Genomic DNA, 22,479 nt, shown 5'->3' with positions numbered 1-22,479 from the left:
CCAATCCCAAAGAAAGGCAATGCTAAAGAATGCTCAAACTACTGCACAATTGCACTCATCTCACACGCTAGTAAAGTAATGCTCTAAATTCTCCAAGCCAGGCTTCACCAATACATGAACCATGAATTTCCAGATGTTCAAGCTGGTTTTAGAAAAGGCAGAGGAACCAGAGATCAAATTGCCAACATCCACTGGATCATGGAAAAAGCAAGAGAGTTCCAGAAAAAACATCTATTTCTGCTTTATTGACTATGCCAAAGCCTTTGACCATGTGGATCACAAGAAACTGTGGACAATTCTGAAAGAGATGGGAATACCAGACCACCTAACCTGCCTCTTGAGAAACCTATATGCAGGTCAGGAAGCAACAGTTAGAACTGGACATGGAACAACAGACTGGTTCCAAATAGGAAAAGGAGTGCGCTAAGGCTGTATATTGTCACCCTGCTTATTTAACTTCTATGCAGAGTACATCATGAGAAACGCTGGACTGGAAGAAACACAAGCTGGAATCAAGATTGCCGGGAGAATTATCAATAACCTCAGATATGCAGATGACACCACCCTTATGGCAGAAAGTGAAGAGGAACTAAGAAGCCTCTTGATGAAAGTGAAAGAGGAGAGTGAAAAAGTTGGCTTAAAGCTCAACATTCGGAAAATGAAGATCATGGCATCTGGTCCCATCACTTCATGGGAAATAGATGGGGAAGCAGTGGAAACAGTGTCAGACTTTATTTTTTTGGGCTCCAAAATCACTGCAGATGGTGACTGCAGCCATGAAATTAAAAGACGCTTACTCCTTGGAAGGAAAGTTATGACCAACCTAGATAGTATATTCAAAAGCAGAGACATTACTTTGCCAACAAAGGTCCTTCTAGTCAAGGCTATGGTTTTTCCAGTGGTCATGTATGGATGTGAGAGTTGGACGGTGAAGAAAACTGAGCACTGAAGAATTGATGCTTTTGAACTGTGGTGTTGGAGAAGACTCTTGAGAGTCCCTTGGACTGCAAGGAGATCCAACCAGTCCATCCTAAAGGAGATCAGTCCTGGGTGTTCATTGGAAGGACTGATGCTGAAGCTGAAACTCCAGTACTTTGGCCACCTGATGTGAAGAGTTGACTCATTGGAAAAGACCCTGATGCTGGGAGGTATTGGGGGCAGGAGGAGAAGGGGATGACAGAGGATGAGATGGCTGGATGGCATCACCAACTCAATGGACGTGAATTTGAGTGAACTCCGGGAGATGGTGATGGACAGGGAAGCCTGGTGTGCTGTGATTCATGGGGTCGCAAAGAGTCGGACACGACTGAGCGACTGAACTGAACTGAATGGTAACTTGATGTGTATAGGGTAAGTATAGTAAAATGGGGAACAAACTAGCAAGGCTTGTTTGTTCACATTCTTCTTAGCATTCCTTTGTCTTCAAGAGATAAGAATGCTTCCTTCCTCCAGATATAGGGAAGGCACCTTTCACAAGAAAGTTTTTTGGCCTGCTTTGGGAGTGGTGGATTGTTCACAATGACCTTCCTACTTCTGCTGTTTTCTCAAACTCCTTCAGGTGAAAATACGCTAAGTGCCATATGTTGAGGTAGTGTATCCTGAGCCTCCTCAGCTTCATAACTAATTACATCCTACAAAGAGCTGTTTGTCAAATAAGGTCACATTCTGAGGTTCTGGTAGACATGAACTTGAAGGGACACAACTCAACTACACCCACCAATATTTCCTACAGGAAGGTATACCCCTTTATGGAGCTTCTGTGAGTGTTGGCAGCTAAAAGTTCACAGCTCTCCTTTCCCTAGAGTCTAAAGAATGACCCTTGACAAAAGGAACTATTTAATCCAAGACAGTAGTTATCCAGAGGCAGCTCACCACCAATGACCAACAGATAGTGTGGTACAAAAAATTGGTCCCCTTGTGGGGCAAGCCATATTCCAGAACTCCCCTTGGAATCAGGTTGACAACTTTTTTCCTACTCATCCTTTTTCCCTCACTCCCTTTCTTTTGAGAGCACAGCCTTAAATAATTCCTGAATCACTTTTCACCTCTCATGATTGGCAAACATTGTTGCTTGATTTTCACTAAAGAAAGGGAAATTGAGTAGTTATACTTTTCTCCAAAATTACTGAGGACAGTGATTGAAACCATGAAATTAAAAGACACTTGCTCCTTGGAAGAAAAGCTTTGTCAAACCTAGACAGTGTATTAAAAAGCAGAGATGTCACTTTGCCAATAAACATCCATATATAGTCAAAGCTATGGTTTTTCCAGTAGTCATGTATGGATATGCGAATTGGACCACAAAGAAGGCTGAGCGCCAAAGAACTGATGCTTTTGAACTGTGGTGTTGGAGAAGATTCTTGAGAGTCCCTTGGACTGCAAGGAGATCAAACCAGTCAATCCTAAAGGAAATCAACCCTGCATATTCATTGGATGGACTAATCCTGAAGCTCCAATACTTTGGCTACCTGATGCAAAGAGCTGGCTTATTGGAAAAGACCCTGATGTTGGGAGAGATTGAGGGCAGGAGGAGAAGGGGGTGACAGAGGATGAGGTGGCTAGATAGCATCACTGGCTTAATGGACATGAGCTTGAGCAAACTCCAGGAGATAGTGAAGGACAGGTGAACCTGGTGTGCTGCAGTCCATGTCCATTTGCAAAGAGTCAGACATGACTTAGTGACTGAACAACAAAAATACTTTCTCAGAAGCATTCTGGCAATATGAATTTAAAATTTTATTTTGTGCTCGCTTCGGCACCACATATACTAAGATTGGAATGATACAGAGAAGATTAGCATGGCCCCTGCGCAAGGATGACAGGCAAATTTGGGAAGCGTTCCATATTTTTATACTAACGCATATATATGGAATTTAGAAAGATGGTAACGATAACCCTGTATGCAAGACAGCAAAAGAGACACAGATGTATAGAACAGTCTTTTGGACTCTGTGGGAGAGGGAGAGGGTGGGATGATTTGGGAGAATGGCATTGAAACATGTATAATATCATATATGAAACGAATCGCCAGTCCAGGTTCGATGCGTGATACTGGATGCTTGGGGCTGGTGCCCTGGGACGACCCAGAGGGATGGTATGGGGAGGGAGGAGGGCAGAGGGGTTCAGGATGGGGAACACGTGTATTCCTGTGGCGGATTCATGTTGATGTATGCCAAAACCAATAGAATATTGTAAAGTAATTAACCTCCAATTAAGATAAATAAATTTATATTTTAAATAAATAAAATTTTATTTTATTTATTTACTTTTCGGCCGTGCTGGGTCCTCACTGCTACACACAGGCTTTCTTGGTGGTGGCAAGTGGGAGCTACTCTTTGTGGTATGTGTAGGCTCCCCATTGCAGTGGCTTCCGTAGCTTTGGAGCATGGGCTGTAGAGTGCACGCTCGGTGGTTGTGGCACACAGCCTTAGTTGTTGCATAGCACGTGGGAGGATCCTCTGGGACCAGGGGTCACACCTGTGTCCCCTGCATTAGCAGGCAGATTCTTAACCACTGGACCCCCAGAGTCCCTAAAATTTTAAATATATATCCCTTTTGACTTAACAATTCTACTTATGAGAACTTTCAAAAAAGTAATCAAGCAACAAGGATTTACTGCATAGCACAGGGAACTGTATTCAGTATCTTATAATAACTTATAATGGAAAATAATCTGAAAAATATATATATATAAAACTAAATCACTGTGTTGTACACCTGAAACTAGACAATATTGTAAATCGACTATACTTCAGTTTTAAAAAGAAGTAATCAGGCAAGCTAGTGTCTTTGGCAGGTGATCAATATATGTAGGCAATGACACTGATCGGTCTTAACAGTTCTAAAATGTTAATTCTTTACTAGTTGAAACTAAGATAAATCAGTAAAAGTATTGGAACATAATAAAGATGAAATGCAAAATTTATTCAACAGGGACGATACCAATTTTATGTCAATGTGAAGATTATTGTGTGTGATCATTTGTTTTTATCATTATGATATGTTTTAGTAAATGTACTAGTTATATCCTTGATGATCTGTTTATCCTAATCTTTCAGAAAGTAGAAGTTTTGCTGTAATGGTACATATCAGACTATTCAGTGTTATAAAATCAGTGTTCTATGGAGAATGAAAAAATAAAGCACTAACTTAAGTGGACAAAAAGAAAATAATGAGGCAGGTGTGCAAAGTTATATGTACAAAGATGTGCATGACCATGGTTTTTATGATAAAAATTAGAAAGTTAAAATATGGTTAAATAAATAATAGCACATCCTTTTAGTGGATTATGCCATAGCTGTTTAAAAGAATGGTTTATGGGATTTCTCTGGCAGTTCAAACCCAGTGCTTCCAGTGCAGGGGCATAGGTTTGACTCCTTGTTGGGTAACTAAGATCCCACATGTCTTGGGACATGACCAAAAAAAAATAAAATGAAATACTTTTTTAAAATGGTATAAATCTAATTTGTATCACCAGGTCCTCTGTCCATGGAATTCTCCAGGCGAGAACACTGAAGTGGGTTGCCATTCCTTTCTCCAGAGGATCTTCCTGATGCAGGGATCACACCCAGTCTCCTGTACTGTAGGCAGGTTCTTTTCCATCTGAGCCACTGTGCTGTGTGCCTAGTCGCTCGGTCATGTCTGACTCTCTGACCCATGGACTGCACCTCTTCTGTCCATGGGATTCTCCAAGCAATAATCCTGGAGTGGGTTGCCATGCCCTCCTCCAGGCGATCTTCCCAACCCAGGGATCGAACCTAGGTCTGCCACGTTGCAGGCAGATTCTTTACTGTCTGAGCCAATAAGGAAACATAATAATAGGAAGGGATGTCCATTCATACTGTGGAGTAAACATCAAACAAGCAAAACTCACAATAGTATATAGACTGTGGGTGATTTGCCATAAGGTTTTTCATATAGAGTATCTCTCAAACATTTTTGATCATGCATTTTTATTTCGAACTGTTAGTAAATTCATAGGAATTCTATGCTAATATTTTCATTTTTTTAAATTTGTTAATATTTTCATGTTAAAATTGTAAAACATGACATCAACTGGCTTAAGTTCAGAGGTTTTAAATAAATATATATATATATATATATACACACACCTTTATTTTACTGAGAATGAACCTCATGGGAAAAGAAAGTTAATAATATAAATAAGCTGATGAAGAGTTGGTCCCTCTTAGTAGGTACAAAAGAATATTTTCTTCCAGAAAATATTTATTCCTTCTATAGAAATTAGAAGAATTCTGACTGAAGTTTTAGTATCCCTGCCTGTAGCTGATACATAAAATATTCCTCTGATTGTCTAAATTAAGTTTTCTAATATCTCCTACATTGGCAGGTGGACTCTACCACTTGAGCCAGCAGGAAGGCCCTGTCATAGGCACTTTTTTTTTTCTTTAACAGTCTTGTGAAATAAGATCCCACATTTAGATATGTTAAGTGATTTGCTGACTGTTACACTGTTACTTGGGAGTGGATCTCAGATTCTGATTTGGTTTTGGTTTTGTTTTTTGGCTATACAGCATGGTTTTCTTCCCCAACCAGGGATTCAGCTTGCACCCTCAGTAGTGAAAGCGCAGAGTCCTAACCACTGGACCACAGGGAATTCCTAGATTCTGATCCTTTTCTTGTTGTTGTTGTTCAGTCACTAAGTCGTGTCTGACTCTGTGTGACCCCATGGACTGCAGCCCGCCAGGATTTTCCGTTCTTCACTATCTCCTGAAGTTTGCTCAAACTCATGTCCCCTGAGTCAGTGATTCCATCCAGCTATCTCATCCTTTGTTGCGCCTTTCTCCTCCTGCCCTCAATCTTTCCCAGCATCAGGGTCTTTTCTAGTGAGTCAGCTCTTCGTATTAGGTGGCCAAAGTATTAGAGCTTCAGCTTCAACATCAGTCCTTCTAATGAATATTCCAGGTTGGTTTCCTTTAGGATGGACTGGTTTGATCTTGCAATTTAAACCATGCCTTCTCCATCCTATTATAAACACCTCCAAATTTTATTACTGTTAGAGTCATAAGCAACTATATCTTTGAAGTATTTTTCTAGGGCAGTACTTGTCAAACATTAATGCACAAATGAACCATCTGAAGATCTGACTAAGGTGAAGATTCTGATTCTTGTAGGGCTGGGCATGGGACTAAGATTTACATTTCTATCTGCCCTGCAGGCGGTCCTGATGCCAATGCTGCTGATTGTGGGCCATCCCATCTGAGGCCCAACTGGGTTTGAGTCTCAGTGTGAAACTAGGTGTGTGGTTTCAGCTGTAGTCACTGATTATTTTGTTGGGAATTTTAGAAATGCTGCATGTACTTAATTTCATACTTTTGACATAGTAACTATTTAGTCACCTTTAACATAGTAACTTCTAGGTCACTGCAGGTGTTCAGACACTCTGAAATTTTCTCCTCAGGTCAGTTCAGTTCAGTCACTCAGTCGTGTCCGACTCTTTGCGACCCCATGAATTGCAGCATGCCCGGCCTCCCTGTCTATCACCAACTCCCGGAGTTCACTCAGACTCACGTCCATCAAGTCCACGATGCCATCCAGCCATCTCACCCTCGGTCGTCCCCTTCTCCTCCTGCCCCCAATCCCTCCCAGCATCAGAGTCTTTTCCAGTGAGTCAACTCTTCGTATGAGGCGGCCAAAGTACTGGAGTTTCAGCTTTAGCATCAGGAATGGCCAGTACTTTGGCCACCTCATACGAAGAGTTGACTCACTGGAAAAGACTCTGATGCTGGGAGGGATTGGGGGCAGGAGGAGAAGGGGACGACGGAGGATAAGATGGCCGGATAGCACCACCGACTCGATGGACATTGTGTGAACTCTGGGAGTTGGTGATGGACAGGGAGGCCTGGTGTGCTGCGATTCATGGGGTCGCAAAGAATTGGACATGACTGAGCAACTGAACTGAACTGAACTGAAGAGAAAATTTTCAGTGTCTGAACACCTGCAGTGACCTAGTAGTTACTATGTAAAAGGTGACTAAATAGTTACTATGTCAAAAGTATGAAATTAAGTACATGCAGCATTTCTAAAATTGCCAACAAAATAATCAGTGACTACAGCTGAAACCACACACCTAGTTTCACACTGAGACTCAAACCCAATTGGGCCTCAGATGGGATTCAATCCCAGCCAAAACTCAGACTGAAACTTGAATCCACAGTCTGGGACTCAAACCCACTGTCTTTTATTTTTCTTTTAATTTATTTTTTAATTGGAGGATAATTGGTTTACAATGTTGTGTTGGTTTCTGCCATACAACATGAATCAGCAATAAGTCTACATATTTCCCCTCCCTTGTGGCCCTCCCTCCCACTCTCCACTCCATCCCACCCCTCTAGGTTGTCCCAGACCACTGTGTTGAGCTCCGTGTATTATACAGCAGCTTCCCACTAGCTAGCTACTTTACCATATGGTAATGTCTATGTTTCAATGCTATTCTCTCAGTTTGTCCCACCCTCTGCTTCTCCCACTGGGTCCACAAGTTTGTTCTCTATGTCTGCATCTGGAACCCACTGTCTTTTAATTAAAATCACTTACCTGGTGTCTGGACTTGCTGAATCTAAGGTTCTTTATGTCTCAGTGCAGAAGGAATTCAGTGAGAAACAAAGTGATAGGCAAGAAGTAGTTGTGTTAATATAGGACACTTGTGAGGGACATAAGTGGGCAGGCAAGGCGGCTCTGCTCTGAGAACTAAGTGTTAAAGCAGATTTATATAAGGAGATACACATTCCATAGACAGAGTATGGGCCATCTCGGAAAGTGAGGCCCCAAAATACAGGTGGTTACTTTACATGGGCTGAGTAATTTCATAGGCTAAGGAATGGGAGGATTATTCCATCTATTTTGGAGAAGGGACAGAGATTTCCAGGTATTGGACCACCATCCACTTTTTGTTCTTTTATGGTCAGCCTCAAAACTGCCTTGACACCCGTGGGTATGTGATTTAGCATGCTTCTGTATTATAATGAACATATATAATGAAGCTCAAGGCCTACTGGAAGTCAAATCTTCCACCATCTTGGGTCTAATCAGTTCTAACCAGTTTATGTCTTATCTTCAACAGCAAAGGTATTTTTTTAAAGGTTTTGCCCTGCCCCTTTCCCTCCTGTTTCTCACCTGTGTGCAGTGACTACATACAACTCAGAGAAAACTGGAGCTTTGCTTCCTGTGTATAACAGCCTTTGTGGGGTGATATTACTCTCAAAGCAGACAGTTCTTCAGATAACTAGTGGAGAAATCTAGTTAACTGAAAAACCTCATTTCCTGATCATGTTGGTTAAGTATATTCTTGTCTAAGCCTGCCAGCTTTCTGGATGAATCCAGCACTCATACAGATGACTCATGATACCCTGAACTTCAGTCATTATTATCTTCCCTCCATTTTAGCCATCCTGGCAGTATGGGAGATTAGAGACACAGAATAACCGCCCCCCCCCCCTCTCTCTCTTTCTCTCTTTCTCTCTCTCTCTCTCTCTCTCTCTCTCTCTCACACACACACACACACACACACACACACACACACACAGAAACTGGATAGAACATAAGAAACATCTATTCAAATACATTACTAAACTAGCAAAAGAGTTAAGAAAGGCCAAATGCCAAGTGAAAGCAGGGATTTGGAGAGGTAAACGCATAAAAGGAAGATTTTATGGGGGAGTATCTTCTAAATTCTGATGAACTTGAACTAGAGTTCTGATGGTCAAGAAGGATGTAGGGACATGAGACAAATCCAAAATCCTCATCAAGGTAGGGTATCTAATAGGAGATTCTCACAAATACATGCATATATACACACACACAAACTTGGACACCTTACCAGTCTTGACCTTGGCTCTGCATAGAAGGGAAGGAAAAGCTATACTAATAATTTGCAAATACAAGCAGAGATTCATGGCCCAATTAAAACTACCTCCTCTTAAGAGAGAATTCTTCATGACTGTCTCAAGTTTCTGGAACTGTCTTTGTTCCAGACTATCTTTTCAACAGCTTTTATAGTTTTGGAGGATAATGATAATATCTCCCTCTGGAGACAGATTTGCTTACAACCTTGGAAGACAGCCATAATGTCTACCTCTGTGAAAAAAAGGCAGGCGTGTTTTCTGCCCATCATAAAACATCCATGTTCTATAAGTTCAGTGTTCCTTTTCTGTGATGCAACTTACTGCCTGTATAGATGTCACCTAACCCACATTGTGTGCTCTGTGGAAATTGGGATGTGAGGAACCAACACAAATGCTGACACTCTGGCTACTGTTTTTGCTTTGAGTAGTAACCTGTCCTTAGTCTCTGAACCAAGGGTCACATATCTTCTGCTAAAATTCATGCAATTATGGCAGGCTAACTGTAGCAGGGTAAAATCTCAACCCTTTCATAGTTCTTAATGTCTGCTGCTGCTAACTTGCTTCAGTCATGTCCAACTTTGTGCGACCCCATAGATGGCAGCCCACCAGGCTCCCCCATCCCTGGGATTCTCCAGGCAAGATCACCAGAGTGGGTTGCCATTTCCTTCTCCAATGCAGGAAAATGAAAAGTGAAAGTGAAGTCGCTCAGTCGTGTCCGACTCTTAGCGACCCCATGGACTGTAGCCCACCAGACTCCTCCATCCATGGGATTTCCCAGGCAAGAGTACTGGAGTGCGGTGCCATTGCCTTCTCCATCTTAATGTCTGAGGTAAGGTGAAGTCACTCAGTCGTGTCCGACTCTTTGCGACCTCGTGGACTGTAACCTACTAGACTCCTCCATCCATGGGATTCTCCAGGCAAGAATACTGGACTGGATTGCCATTTCATTCTCCAGAGGATCTTCCTGACCCAGGGATTGAACCCGGGTCTCCTGTATTGGAGGCAGACGCTTTAAACTCTGAGCCACCAGGGAAGCCTTGATGTCTAGGTGGTCCCAAACACTTTATGCTGAAAATTTATATTAGAGTTGTCCTAAGTTGGTACTACTCTCAGGCAGCTAGTATAAGTAAAAGGATGTCCTCTCTGGAGAACATCCTTCAACTCCAGCCTCAAACAGTTCCCACAGGAACCATGAGCTTTAAGTCAATGTATAAAACACACTAGAAAACAAGGTACCATGAATCAGAAGCAATTTAAGAAAGGCTCCTCTGGTGGCTCAGATAGTAAAGAATCTGCCTGCAATGCAAGAGACCGGGTTCAGTCCCTGGTTTAGGAAGATCCCCTGGAGAAGGGAATGGCTACCCACTCCAGTATTCTTGCCTGGAGAATTCCATGGACAGAGGAGTCTGACAAGCTATAGCCCATGTGGTCACAAAGTCAGACACGACTGAGTGACTAACACTTTCTTATAGAAAAGCTTCAGATATTAGATTGTTACAGAATATAAAATAAGTGTGTTTATTATCCTTAAAGAAAACAAATAAGGTTGAAAATCTGAATAATAAAAAATAAAATGTTAAAAAAAAATGACCAGTGAAGTTTGCAAAGGAACCAAATAAGACCTCTTAAAAGGAAATATGTTATTGTTGAATGAAAATTTTAATGATCAGGTTAAACATCATTAGAAATGTAACTGAAAAGAGAATTAGTACATGAAAATAGATCTAAAGAATGTAAAAGCAAACAGATCCAAAAGCAAGATTATGAGCCACGAAAAATGAATAAAAGGTTGCTATATGTTGAATCAGAGTTCCAAAAGAAAAGAAACAATGAAGAAGCAATATTAAAAGTGATAATGGCTGAAATTTTTCCAAAAATGGTGAAAGAAGATCAATAACCTCAGATATGCAGATGACACCACCCTTATGGCAGAAAGTGAAAAAGAACTAAAGAGCCTCTTGATGAAAGTGAAAGAGGAGAGTGAAAAAGTTGGCTTAAAGCTCAACGTTCAGAAAACTAATATCATGGTGTCCAGTCCCATCACTTCATGGCAAATAGATGGGGAAACAGTGGCAGACTTTATTTTGGGGGGCTCCAAAATCACTGCAGATGGTGATTGCAGCCATGAGATTAAAAAAAGCTTACTCCTTGGAAGGAAAGTTATGACTAACCTAGACAGCATATTGAAAAGCAGAGACATTACTTTGTCAACAAAGGTCCGTCTAGTCAAGGCTACGGTTGTTCCAGTGGCCATGTATGGATGTGAGAGTTGGACTATAAAGAAAGCTGAGTGCCGAAGAATTGATGCTTTTGAGCTATGGTGTTGGAGAAGACTCTTGAGAGTCCCTTGGACTGCAAGGAGATCCAACCAGTCCATCCTAAAGGAGATCAGTGCTGGGTGTTCATTGGAGGGACTGATGTTGAAGCTGAAACTCCAGTACTTTGGCCACCTGATGTGAAGAGCTGACTCATTGGAAAAGACCCTGATGCTGGGAGGGATTGAGGGCAGGAGGAGAAGGGGACGACAGAGGATGAGATGGTTGGATGGCATCACCGACTCAATGGACATGGGTTTGGGTGGACTCCAGCAGTTGGTGATGGACAGGGAGGCCTGGTATGCTGCGGTTCGCAAAGAGTCGCAACATATGGGGTCGCAAAGAGTCGGACATGACTGAGTGACTGAACTGAACTGAACCGCAATGCATTTAATAACAAATTAGCATACCTTAATGGCTTAAAACAACACAAATTTATTGTCTTACAATTCTGTAGGTGAGAAGTCCAGTTCGCGTCTCACTGGGCTAAAAGCAAGATATTGTCGTCTGTGTTCCTTTCTGGAGTCTCTAGGAGAGCATCTATTTTCTTGACCTTTGGAGCTTCTGTGTGTGTGTGCATGCTCAGTTGCTCAGCTGTGTCCAACTCTTTGTGACCTTATGGGCTGTAGCCTGTCAGGCTCCTCTGTCTATGGGATTCTCCAGGCAGGAGTAGTGGAGTGGGTTGCTATGCCCTTCTCCAGGGGATTCCCTCAAGCCAGGGATGAAACCCACATCTCCTGAGGATCCTGCATTGGCAGGTGGACTCTCTATCACTGAGCCACCTGGGAGGCCCTGCGGCTGCTAGGGGCTGCCTGTATTCCTTGGTTCCCGGCCCTCTTCCTTCATCTTCAGAAGTAGAACAGCAGGTCAAGTTTTTCTCATATCTGACCATTTCTTTCTGACCCTTCCTTTTCTGCCTCCCTTTTCCATAATGAAGGACCTTTGTGATTAAATTGGGCCCGCCTGGATAATCCAAGATAATCTCTCTAAAGTCATCTGATTAGCAATCTTATTTTCATTTGTAGCTTTAATCTCTCTTTGTCAAGTAACCTAACAGTCACAGGTTTTGAAGATTATATGACATGGACATCTTTGAGGGTTCATTATTCTGCCTACCACAGACATTACTCCACATGTCCAAGAATCTCAATCAATTTTAAGTAGAATAAAAAGAACTTGTGCCTAGCCAAAATCCATACTTAGTCATATCATGGTGAAACTTCAGAATGCCAAAGACAAAAGAGAACGTATGAAAACAGACATAGCAGAGAGATTTCCTACCCCAAATAGTAAGACTTACCTAAGAGATGGTTAGCAATGAGATTCCTGGGCCCAGTCAAGACTTAGTGAATTGGTGTTATGCTAAGTGAAGTAAGTCAGAGAAGGACAATTACTGTATGACATCCCTTGTATGCAGAATCTGAAATTACACAAATAAACTTGTTTACGACACAGAAACAGACTCATAGACTCAAAACTAACTTCTGGTTACCAGAGGGGAAGAATGGAGGGAACAGAGAGTTCTCTAGTTCAACACTCTTAAGTCTTAGAAACATCTTAATGTACCATATGAAATTTTTATCAGGAAATACAATGAAGCTAATAGGGAGTTGTATAGTATAGTGATTAATGGGGAGGGTTCTAGAGACAGACTGCCCGGGTCTGCTTCTTGTAACTCAAGCTGTGTGACTTTACACAACTTACTTAACCTTGGTTTTACTATCTGTAAAGTGGAGATGATGACAGTATCTACTTCTTAAAAAGTAAAGGAGACAAAGCATGCATAATTAACATCACTCCAGCTTGTATAAATTAGATGTTCAATAAATATTGGCATTGTGTATATATTTTAGGCATAATAAATTTGTCCCCCCCCAAAAGTAAACATCGTAGGTATAGAATAGGGGATAAATATGCATAAGAAAATAACAGGCACAGGTCACTTTAGACAATACTATTCTTTTTAAAATGTGTATAAATTGGATTACAAAACAGTGCCTTGTTTAAAAGGGAATTCTGGTAAGTGCTTCTATAACCATGTCTTTTCCAATGTGTATTATGTAGCTATTCATGTTTGGATTTCCTCTCCACTTTCCACAATAATTGGGAAAAACCTATTTTTGTAACCAATAGCATATCAAATAAAAGCATACATTCTAAGTGTAAAAATAAAATGCAACAATAATAAATATCTTAAGGAATTGCTGATTTTGATCTTTATGCTTTTTCCCTCTTTTTTTTCTTTTTCATTTTTATAACCAACTTCTAAACAAAATTCATGATATCAGTGAGTCTCAGTTTTAATACTTAAGTTGTAACAATGCTTCAATGGTACTGGATGAATCGTTGTTGAATGAATAAGTGATTGAACTAATTTGTTAATTCACAAATACAAAAAGATGATACCTACTCCTGAAAATGTTCCAGGGTAAAATAAGACTAACAAGAAAAATCCATAGGTGTAAGTAACCATATCTTTCTTAAACTACGTGATCTTTCGGAAGTAACCATTGGGGTTAGGAATGATCTATCTTGCCTCTCTGTAGCTACATAATACTGCAGCTCTTGTATTACATCGTGGAATGATTGTGAACCAGCACAAAGCTCAAGATTGTGTCATCTGATAGGCCCACTGCACAACTGTACCCTGTGTGTTACTTAGCAACATTTGCCTGCCCCTCCTCTCTCATCTCCTGTTGGGAAACCTGCTCAGAGGCTGTGGAACTTGGCAGAGATGAAGGAAAATCCAGTGACTGATAGTTTATGTCCAGGAATTTTCTGAGGCTATAGATGAGTTTTGGTTTTGGATGGTGTTTTTTTCTTTCTAGTTTTTTCCCTTTATTTAAAGATTAGAACAAATGAATTTGTTTACTGCATAGTAGAAGATGAAGAGCAGGAACATGTTTTACTGGAATGGGGCTCTTTAGTACCACGCCTTAATTGCTAAAGACCTTACTGTTGGGAAACGCTGACACTCCCCTTCTTATACTCCCGGTTAAAGCCTTGTTAAGTTAAGCAATAAACTACTTCACACTGGAGACTAGAATTTAAATGAGTTACAACTCACTTTCTTGTAAATCACTAAGGTACATGAAAAGGAAAATAAATGAGTGCAAAAGGGAAAGGAATCACTCCTTTCTATATAACTCCTTAGACGTAAGTGTAAATCTGAGTCGACAAAGTAAATACTCCTTGAGTGTTAATTATTAATTAATCATAATTCTGAATGAGGAAAGTATATACTTGGGCTTCCTAGGTGGCTCAGTGGTAAAGAATCCGGCTGCCAATGCAGGAGATGCAGAAGCCACAGGTTTGATCCCTGTGTCGGAAAGATGCCCTGGAGGAGGAAATGGCAACCCACTCCAGTATTCTTGTCTGGAAAATTCTATGGACCAAAGTACCTGGTCACAAAGAGTTGGACACAACTGAGCAACTGAGCAGATACACACAAAGTATATACAGTTGATCCCTGAACAACGTGATTTTGAACTGCATGGGTTCACTGTTTTACACAGAATGCAGCATGTGAACTCTTAGTTTCAACATGTGGGATCTAGTCCCCTGACCAGGGATGGAACCTGGGCCCCCTGCATTGGGAGTGGAATCTTAGCCACTAGGGAAATCCAGGAAAATCCCCCTACTATTGTTTTAGAAGCTGCCCTCTCTAGCAGATAAAATCTAACAAGGTCGATAGTTTGGTCACATTCAATTTGTTTTTTGCAAAATTGCTTATTTTCCTCCAGAATTTTAAGAATCCTGAGACCAAGGTCGTAAGTAAAGAATTTCTCAAAATGTGCATGTATACTTTAAAAACTGTAACTGGGGACTTCCCTGGTGGTTCAGTGTCTAAGATTCCGAGCTCCCAATGTGGGGGCCCTGGGTTCAATCCCTGGTCAGGGAACTAGATCCTAGCTCCCACATGTGGCAACTAAGACCAACCACAGTCAAATAAATACTAAAAACATTAAAAAAAAAAAAAAAAAAAACCTGTAACTGTATGTATTAAATCTACAGAAAAACCGATGGTTAAGAACATGCAACTAAGATTTAATAGATTTATTTTACAAAACAGTACTGAAATAATAACAAATCATAACATATTTAATAACTTTATAACAATATTTACTCCCAAATTATAGTTTGACATAATTATACATTGATAAATGGTATCAAATTATATGTTATTAGTCAGGTGGCTGGTCATCTGGTTTCTTCTAGCATCTACCAGAACTGCTGAAAAGCAGGCTGAGTCTTGAAGAAGTTGATCCTTTAAGTGCCTCTGAGTCCCTGTGACTAGAAGGATCCAGGCATCTCTTCTATGGGACATTGCAAAGAAATGTCTTCTCCTCTCTGATATTTCCATGCCCACAACCAACTTAAAACGGGTTATGAGAGGTATGAAAATGTAAAAGTGTGGGGTTGCAAAAATGCATATTTAACAACTGTTGAGTCAAAGATTCTTTGGTTATAAGCAAAAAGAAGCTATATTAAATTAATTCATGTAAAAAGCACTAAGAAATCCAGAGGGAAATCTCATGGATCCCAAATATAAATATAGAAATGGTCAAATCTGACAGACCACTGTTCTCTTTCTCTAAAGCTGTATGATTTCTGCTTCCTTTGGCACATCTAGGTTATGGGGTATTTCTGAAGACCAGTTTTCTCTCTTTATTTGCATGTATAAGGCATAAAAATGACTGCCTGTCCTGAGCCCACCTCACTTTATGCTCTACACCCTCCATGGAGTTACTCAGTATCTAGGTCTCTGGATTCAACTGATCGCGCACACAAACAAAACCTTGGTGTTCTCTACTGTTCCAATCAGCTGTGGCTCAGGAGACAAGGTCTAATGCCCACAGGGCTTCCCCTACCATGGACTGTGGATGGGGCTGACTCTCCCAGAAGGGCATGTGGCTAAGAATGAGACAATTACTATCTCAAGCTCCCAGATACAGGATATGTTGAAATTGGACTTTCTCAGGTTTTTGTGTTTGGTTTTTTTTTTGGTTCTTTCAAGTTGGAAGTTCAGGCTGTGGAAGACAGAAGAGTCTAATCGTATCAGCTGCTGCTGCTGCTGCTGCTGCTACTTCACATCAGTCGGGTCCAACTCTGTGCGACCCCATAGACGGCAGCCCACCAGGATCCCCTGTCCCTGGGATTCTCCAGGCAAGAGCACTGGAGTGGGTTGCCATTTCCTTCTCCAATGCATGAAAGTGAAAAGTGAAAGGGAAGTCGCTCAGTCGTGTCTGACTCTTCGCAACCCCATGGACTGCAACCCACCAGGCTCCTCTGTCCATGGGATTTTCCAGGCAAGAGTACTGGAATCGGGTGCCATCACCTTCTCCGAATCATATCAGCATATTCTCCTTATTCCAAAACAAGGTAGGATTCTGGTATATGGCAGGTATAGCTTGAGTGAAGTGAATGAAGTCGTTCAGTCATGTCAGACTCTTTGCGACCCCGTGGACTGTAGCCCACCAGGCTCCTCCGTCCATGGGATTCTCCAGGCAAGAATACTGGAGTGGTCTAGCTTAGTCTATTAAAAATGGGAGCGGGGTATACTTCCAGGATGAGAGGAAGCTTTGGGTAACCGACTAAAACCTGTTTGCAGGTGCCAGAATAGCTTTTGTTCTAAAGCTCCCAACAAAGATATCCTAAGAGAGAAAATACATCGATGTGTGCTTAGTTGCTCAGTCATGTCTGACTCTTTGTGGCCCCATGGACTGTAGCCAGCCAGGCTCCTCTGTCCATGGGGATTCTCCAGGCAAGAATACTGGGAGTGGGTTGCCATGCCCTCCTCCAGGGGATCTTCCCAACCCAGGGATTGAACCCAGCTCTCCTACACTGAAGGCAGATTCTTTACCGACTGAGCCACCAGGGAAGCCCAACATATCAATACCGATAGTTTATTGATCCAGTTATCCCTTTAATTGTCTTTCTCAAACAAGAAGAGTACAAGAGAAAAACCCATGAACAGAACTTAATTCTTTAAGAGTTTGGTTCCATTGCCCAGGTGGCCCTAGTGGTAAAAAGAACCCACTGGCCAATGCAGGAGACTTATATAAGAGATACCAGTTGAAGCCCTGGGTGGTGAAAATCCTCTGAAGGAGGGCATGGCAACCCACTCCAGTATTCTTGCCTGGAGAACTCTGTAGACAGAGGAGCCTGGCAGGCTATAGTCCATAGCGTCACAGAGTCAGACAAGACTGAAGAGACTTAGAATGCACACACACCATAACTATAATACCATTCTCTCTGTGATGAAAACAGGCAGTCACATTTGGCTTCAGATTTTTCATAGTTTATAAGGATCACTTGCTTTCGTTGATTAACTTTTAGTAGGTTATAATAAGTTGTACTGACAATTTGCTTTTACTAGTGCTTTGCATTCAGTTTAGCACAGTGTCTATCAAGAAACTAAGGTACTAATTATGTATAGCATGGCAACTATAGTTAATAAAATAATGCTGTATTACACATTTGAAAGTTGCTGAAAGAGTCAACCTTAAAAGTCCTCATCACAAAAGAAAAAAACTATTGATGGTAGCAAATAACTAGACTTATTTATAATGCATATAAATATAGAATCATTATATTGTACACCCCAAACTAATGTTATATGTTAATTATACCTCAACAAAAGAATAAATAATTGACAAAAAAGAAAAATGAAAAAAAGCCAGTCTAGGTACTGCTTGAGACTAGGTATAGAATCCTCAGGTAAAAATATATTTTCCTGGAAAGTTTAAAGATGTTGCTCTCCTGTCTTTAAGCTTCCAGTGTTACTGCTGAAAAGTCCAGTGCTCTCTGATTCTTTATCTTCTGATTTTGACCCTTTTTTTTTTTTTTTTGGTCTTGGAAACTTTTAAAATCTTTATCCAAAGTGTTTTGAAATTTCACAGTTATGTATCTTGGTTTGGATTTTTTTTTTTCATTTATTGTATGAGGTAATAGGGGAGTCCTTTCAGTCAATGTCCTTCTATTCTGAAATTTTTATTATTATTTCTTTGATAATCACCTCCTCCCTCTTCTTTCTTTCTAGAACTCTTATTATTTGAGTTTGGGGACTCTTGGATTGATCAACTAATGTTCTATCTTTTCTCTCCTGTCTTTCAACTCTGGCTTTTCCTACTTTCTCAGAGACTGCATTAAATTTATCCCCCACCTTTTTTTTCTTTTAAACACTCTCAGCTATCTGGTTTTTAATTTCCAAGCACTGTGTTCTTTTATTTTTGTTGTTTTGTTTCAAACAAACATCTTTGAATGTTTCTTGTTTATTTAGTATCCATTTTTGTTTGGTTTGGTTTTTATGGATAAACTATCTTCTCTCATCCCTATGGAGTATAATTATGGTCTTTTTTCTTAGACGTTTGTTTCTACTTCCTATCATTATTTTGTCTTTTGTTTTCCTTTTATTTCCTATTATTATTTACTTTGGTCTCTTTTCAAACATTGAAGGCTTTCTTCAAATGACTGATAGTTGGCTATTAGTATTTAAGTGTGAAGCACCACAAAGCAGATGGTATCTGCTGGTCTTGTGGATCTCACCATAGGAAGACCAAGTTGTGTTTATTTTTAATTGAAATGAGCCTCAAATGTCTGTAGGTGAGTTCCTTCACTTGAGCTACTGAGTTTCTACTGAGTAGAAGCCTCCAAACTCTGGGATATAAACTTGATTCTGCTTTCTGATATTAACCCTTAGACCTGGGGAGAGGGGAGAATAGGGCTAATTTTCTCTAAGAATTTATAAATTAAATATTCAAATGAACATAATTCCCATACTACTTAAAACTTTATCATAAGCAATAAGCAAAATAACTGAATCTCTATAAATATTTATCCTCAGAAAATGCAAATTTTATATTTTTATTAAAAAATTTTTTTTATTGGCATATAGTTGGTATGGCTGGGAACAGAGAATGAATGGTAGAGATGAGCTTGGAGAATTAGTCTGGGAGCAGATCATATAGAGGTTTCAAGGCTAAGGTAGGGCATTTTTATTTTAAGTGTTATGGGAAACCATTGGAGAATTTTACAATATTAAAATAAAAGAAGTGTCATAATTGGACTTTAAAAAATCACTCATGCTGCTCAGTGGTAAATCATCTGAGGGGACCAAAGTGTAAGCAGAGAGATAGTTTAGAAAACTACTGCAGTAATCTAGGGGATGAATTTCAGTGTTCTCAACTAAGGTAGTAGCAAAGATAGAAAAGAAACACTTGAAATGTTTTAGGAATATCACCAACAAGGCTAATGATAGACTGGATTAGTAAGAAAGCAGGAAAGAGTGGGATCAAGGGTGACTTTGGGGTTGAGCAACTGCTATTTAATGAGATAGTTGCTGCTAGAATGATGGACCATACACAAACAAAAGCAGAGCAGAGATGTCAGCCAGGAAGCTTGAATGGAGGACAGTTGGGTATTTTATTTTTCTTTTTGTGAAGAGCAGGCAAGTTTTGCATGAAAAGGAATGGCTCTCTTAGCCACATTAGCTTCACGGTGCTTATTAGATATTCAAACAGAAACATCAGGTAGGCAAGTGTCCCAAAGATCTGGAATTCAAAAGATATGATTGGGCTGGAGATAACAGATTTGAAAGTCACTAGTATATGGATGCCTGGAAAATCCCATGGATGGAAGAGCCTGGTAGGCTGCAGTCCATGGGGCCGCTAAGAGTCGGACATGACTGAGCGACTTCATTTTCACTTTTCACTTTCATTCATTGGAGAAAGAAATGGCAACCCACTCCAGTGTTCTTGCCTGGAGAATCCCAGGGACAGCGGAGCCCAGTGGGCTGCTGTCTGTGGGGTCGCACAGAGTCAGACACGACTGAAGCGACTTAGCAGCAGCAGTAGCAGCAGTGTATGGATGTCACAAAGCTATGGACTGGATGAAGCAGGTCACTCAGGAAGGAAATGCACATGGAGAAGCAGCAGAGAGGAAGCCGAGGGCATCGGCGTGTTGGATAGGATCTGCATGTGTCAAAGGAAAACCAAAGAAGAGAGGTGTCACAAAAGTCTAGAGAATTGTTTCAAGAAGGAGGGTATAGTTAGTTGTATCGCTACTGAACGAGTTAAATGAGGACGGACACCATTATTTGAACCACTGGCTTTGACAAGATGTGGGCTTTGAGAAATATGTTTCAAGGGTTTGAAGAAGAGATGAGGGTAGAGACGGAAAGTATAGACATGTCTTTTAGAGAGTTTTGCTGCGAAGGAGGGCAGAAAAATTGGGAGTTAGCTGAAGGCAGAAGTGGGGTCAAGTAAGGATTTTTTTAAATTTCAGGAAGATTTCAATAGGAAGGATTACTAAAGAGAATGAGGGGTAAGGAGCACAATTTGAGGTGCCTTAGGAAGGTCTGGGGGATGGGACTCACTTTAAGTTCTTTAGGCAATCCTTCATGTGCAAAGCAAAAAATGTTAAGAATTTTTTGTTTTTAAAGTGGTGAAGTGGGAAAGATCTAAAATGATAGAAACAGGGCTGATGATAAAAGAATGACAGATGTGTTTTGGACATATTAAATTCAGTGAAATAGACTAGCTGACTAACTTGGTAATTAGTAGAAGAGACTCTGAGCTTCATGATAGTAATGATGCTTAAGAAAGATATTTTACAAAAGATCAATTCAGTTGGTAGACAGCATTTAAATTATTCTGTATCAAACAAGGCCTTACCTTGCCAAGATTCTTGGCACTTTTATATTCACTTAAAATTACATTGGGAAAAAGCATAATAGTAATGGAAAAGCAACTAATTATAAGCAATTACAAGCCAAATTATGTTTATACCACAATTAGTGTTTGAGGTGGTTTAGTAGACTAAGTCTTCATTTCAATAAGCAACCATCAAATAAATGAATAGCTTGTAAAACACATAAATACCTCTTTTATCTTTATTCCAAGTATAACCACCACATTCTTTGAATTATTATTATAATAAAATGGGCAAGTCATTATCTTTTGTCCCAATCCCCAGTCTGAGTTGGATGCTTTTAAAAACATGGCAAGAGTAGCTGTAGGTATCTACCTTCTGCACCAAAGTTTCTTTCAACAGATTTGACATAGAAATGTGAACAAATTCATGTTCTTGTAAGACAAGTACTAACTACCCAGCAGGGAATTTAGAGTACACACTCAAACTACATCTTCATTAAGTTTTTCATGCTTACAACATTGTCTTATTTCACTTGTAGTTGAACAAGTCTTTCTCTAAAGATGATAAGTCCTTTGTCTCGTGACAGTGCTGATTTTTATGTCAGGTTGGGTTTTTTTCTCCCATATTTCTAAGTAAAAGTCACAACTTTGTTACCACAATTTTGCCACCTGGGGTCAAACTGTTTGACTACTACTTGATAACTTTTTCATTTTACTTGATCACTGATATTAGATTCATGACTCTAAATCACGACTAATCATCACTCTGAATCCTTAATTTCCACGCAATTTCAGATATTTAATTTTTACCATTTTTTGTTGAACCATTCTTTAAATTCCATAGTGCTAAAAAAAAAAAAATCCTATAGCGACATTAGCTTCACAATATTCAAGAGTTTCACAGGGATGATTTCATATAATCCCCTCTTTCCCCTACCCATCGACGCCCCAATTTCAGATTCTATTTAATAAAGCACGTTCTAGAAACAGTTTTGCAGAATAAATTCCCACCAGTTGACCTAATTGAGCACGTTGTTGCCAGTGCTTCACGGCAGCTACTGAGCTCGGCCAACTCCGAGGCTTGGCGAGCCACATGGTGGGAGGTAGGTAAGAGCCGGAGCCCTTCAAGGCTGGGCGCCACGTTGCTTTTCCCTTTTTGAATAGGGAGACAACGCTTCTGGCTATTGTGTAAATCGGCCGAGAACTGCGTTCATCCGCACAGCAGCTAAAGCGTGATCAGAATTAAAGCGCCTTCTAATCCGACCCTTTGGCAACATGTGCGTCACGGACTAATGTTGAGTTTTACTGCCTGGCTTCGTTCGCCTTGGGGAAGCACACTTAAGAGAATGGCCGAGTACCTCAGCAATATCGGCGAAGTGCACGGGATCGAAACGACCACGCCATCCCAGCAGTGGCCACAGCCCCCGCCGAACCCCGCCAACTCTCGAGAGGACCCACCCTTGTTCCCCGCTATAACCAGTTGCTTTACACAGCGCTACACAGCCTTCCCTCACTACGTCCCCGCTCTCCCACCCACTCCGCATTCGACCCCAGGCTCTTAGTCCCCAGTCGGACAACAGATCGCCGTCTCCCGCCAGCGGCCACCCCGAACCCTGAACCGCAACGCGGCTAGCGCTCCCCGCGCTGCTA

The 22,479-nt window shown here is 40.7% G+C and overlaps 1 non-coding gene across 1 annotated transcript; it reads left to right on the top strand.

The window, feature by feature from the left end:
- The first annotated feature begins 2,743 nt into the window (after positions 1 to 2,743).
- On the top strand, positions 2,744 to 2,850 carry LOC138090009 (U6 spliceosomal RNA). The gene has a single exon (XR_011145837.1). It is a non-coding gene; the product is annotated as a U6 spliceosomal RNA (small nuclear RNA).
- Positions 2,851 to 22,479: the final 19,629 nt, after the last annotated feature.

Source organism: Capricornis sumatraensis, chromosome 13 (genome assembly GCF_032405125.1).
Source record: "Capricornis sumatraensis isolate serow.1 chromosome 13, serow.2, whole genome shotgun sequence".
NCBI classification, from domain to species: domain Eukaryota; kingdom Metazoa; phylum Chordata; class Mammalia; order Artiodactyla; family Bovidae; genus Capricornis; species Capricornis sumatraensis.
Note: the sequence above shows the minus strand (reverse complement) of the source record. Positions and strands in the feature narration are given on the sequence as shown.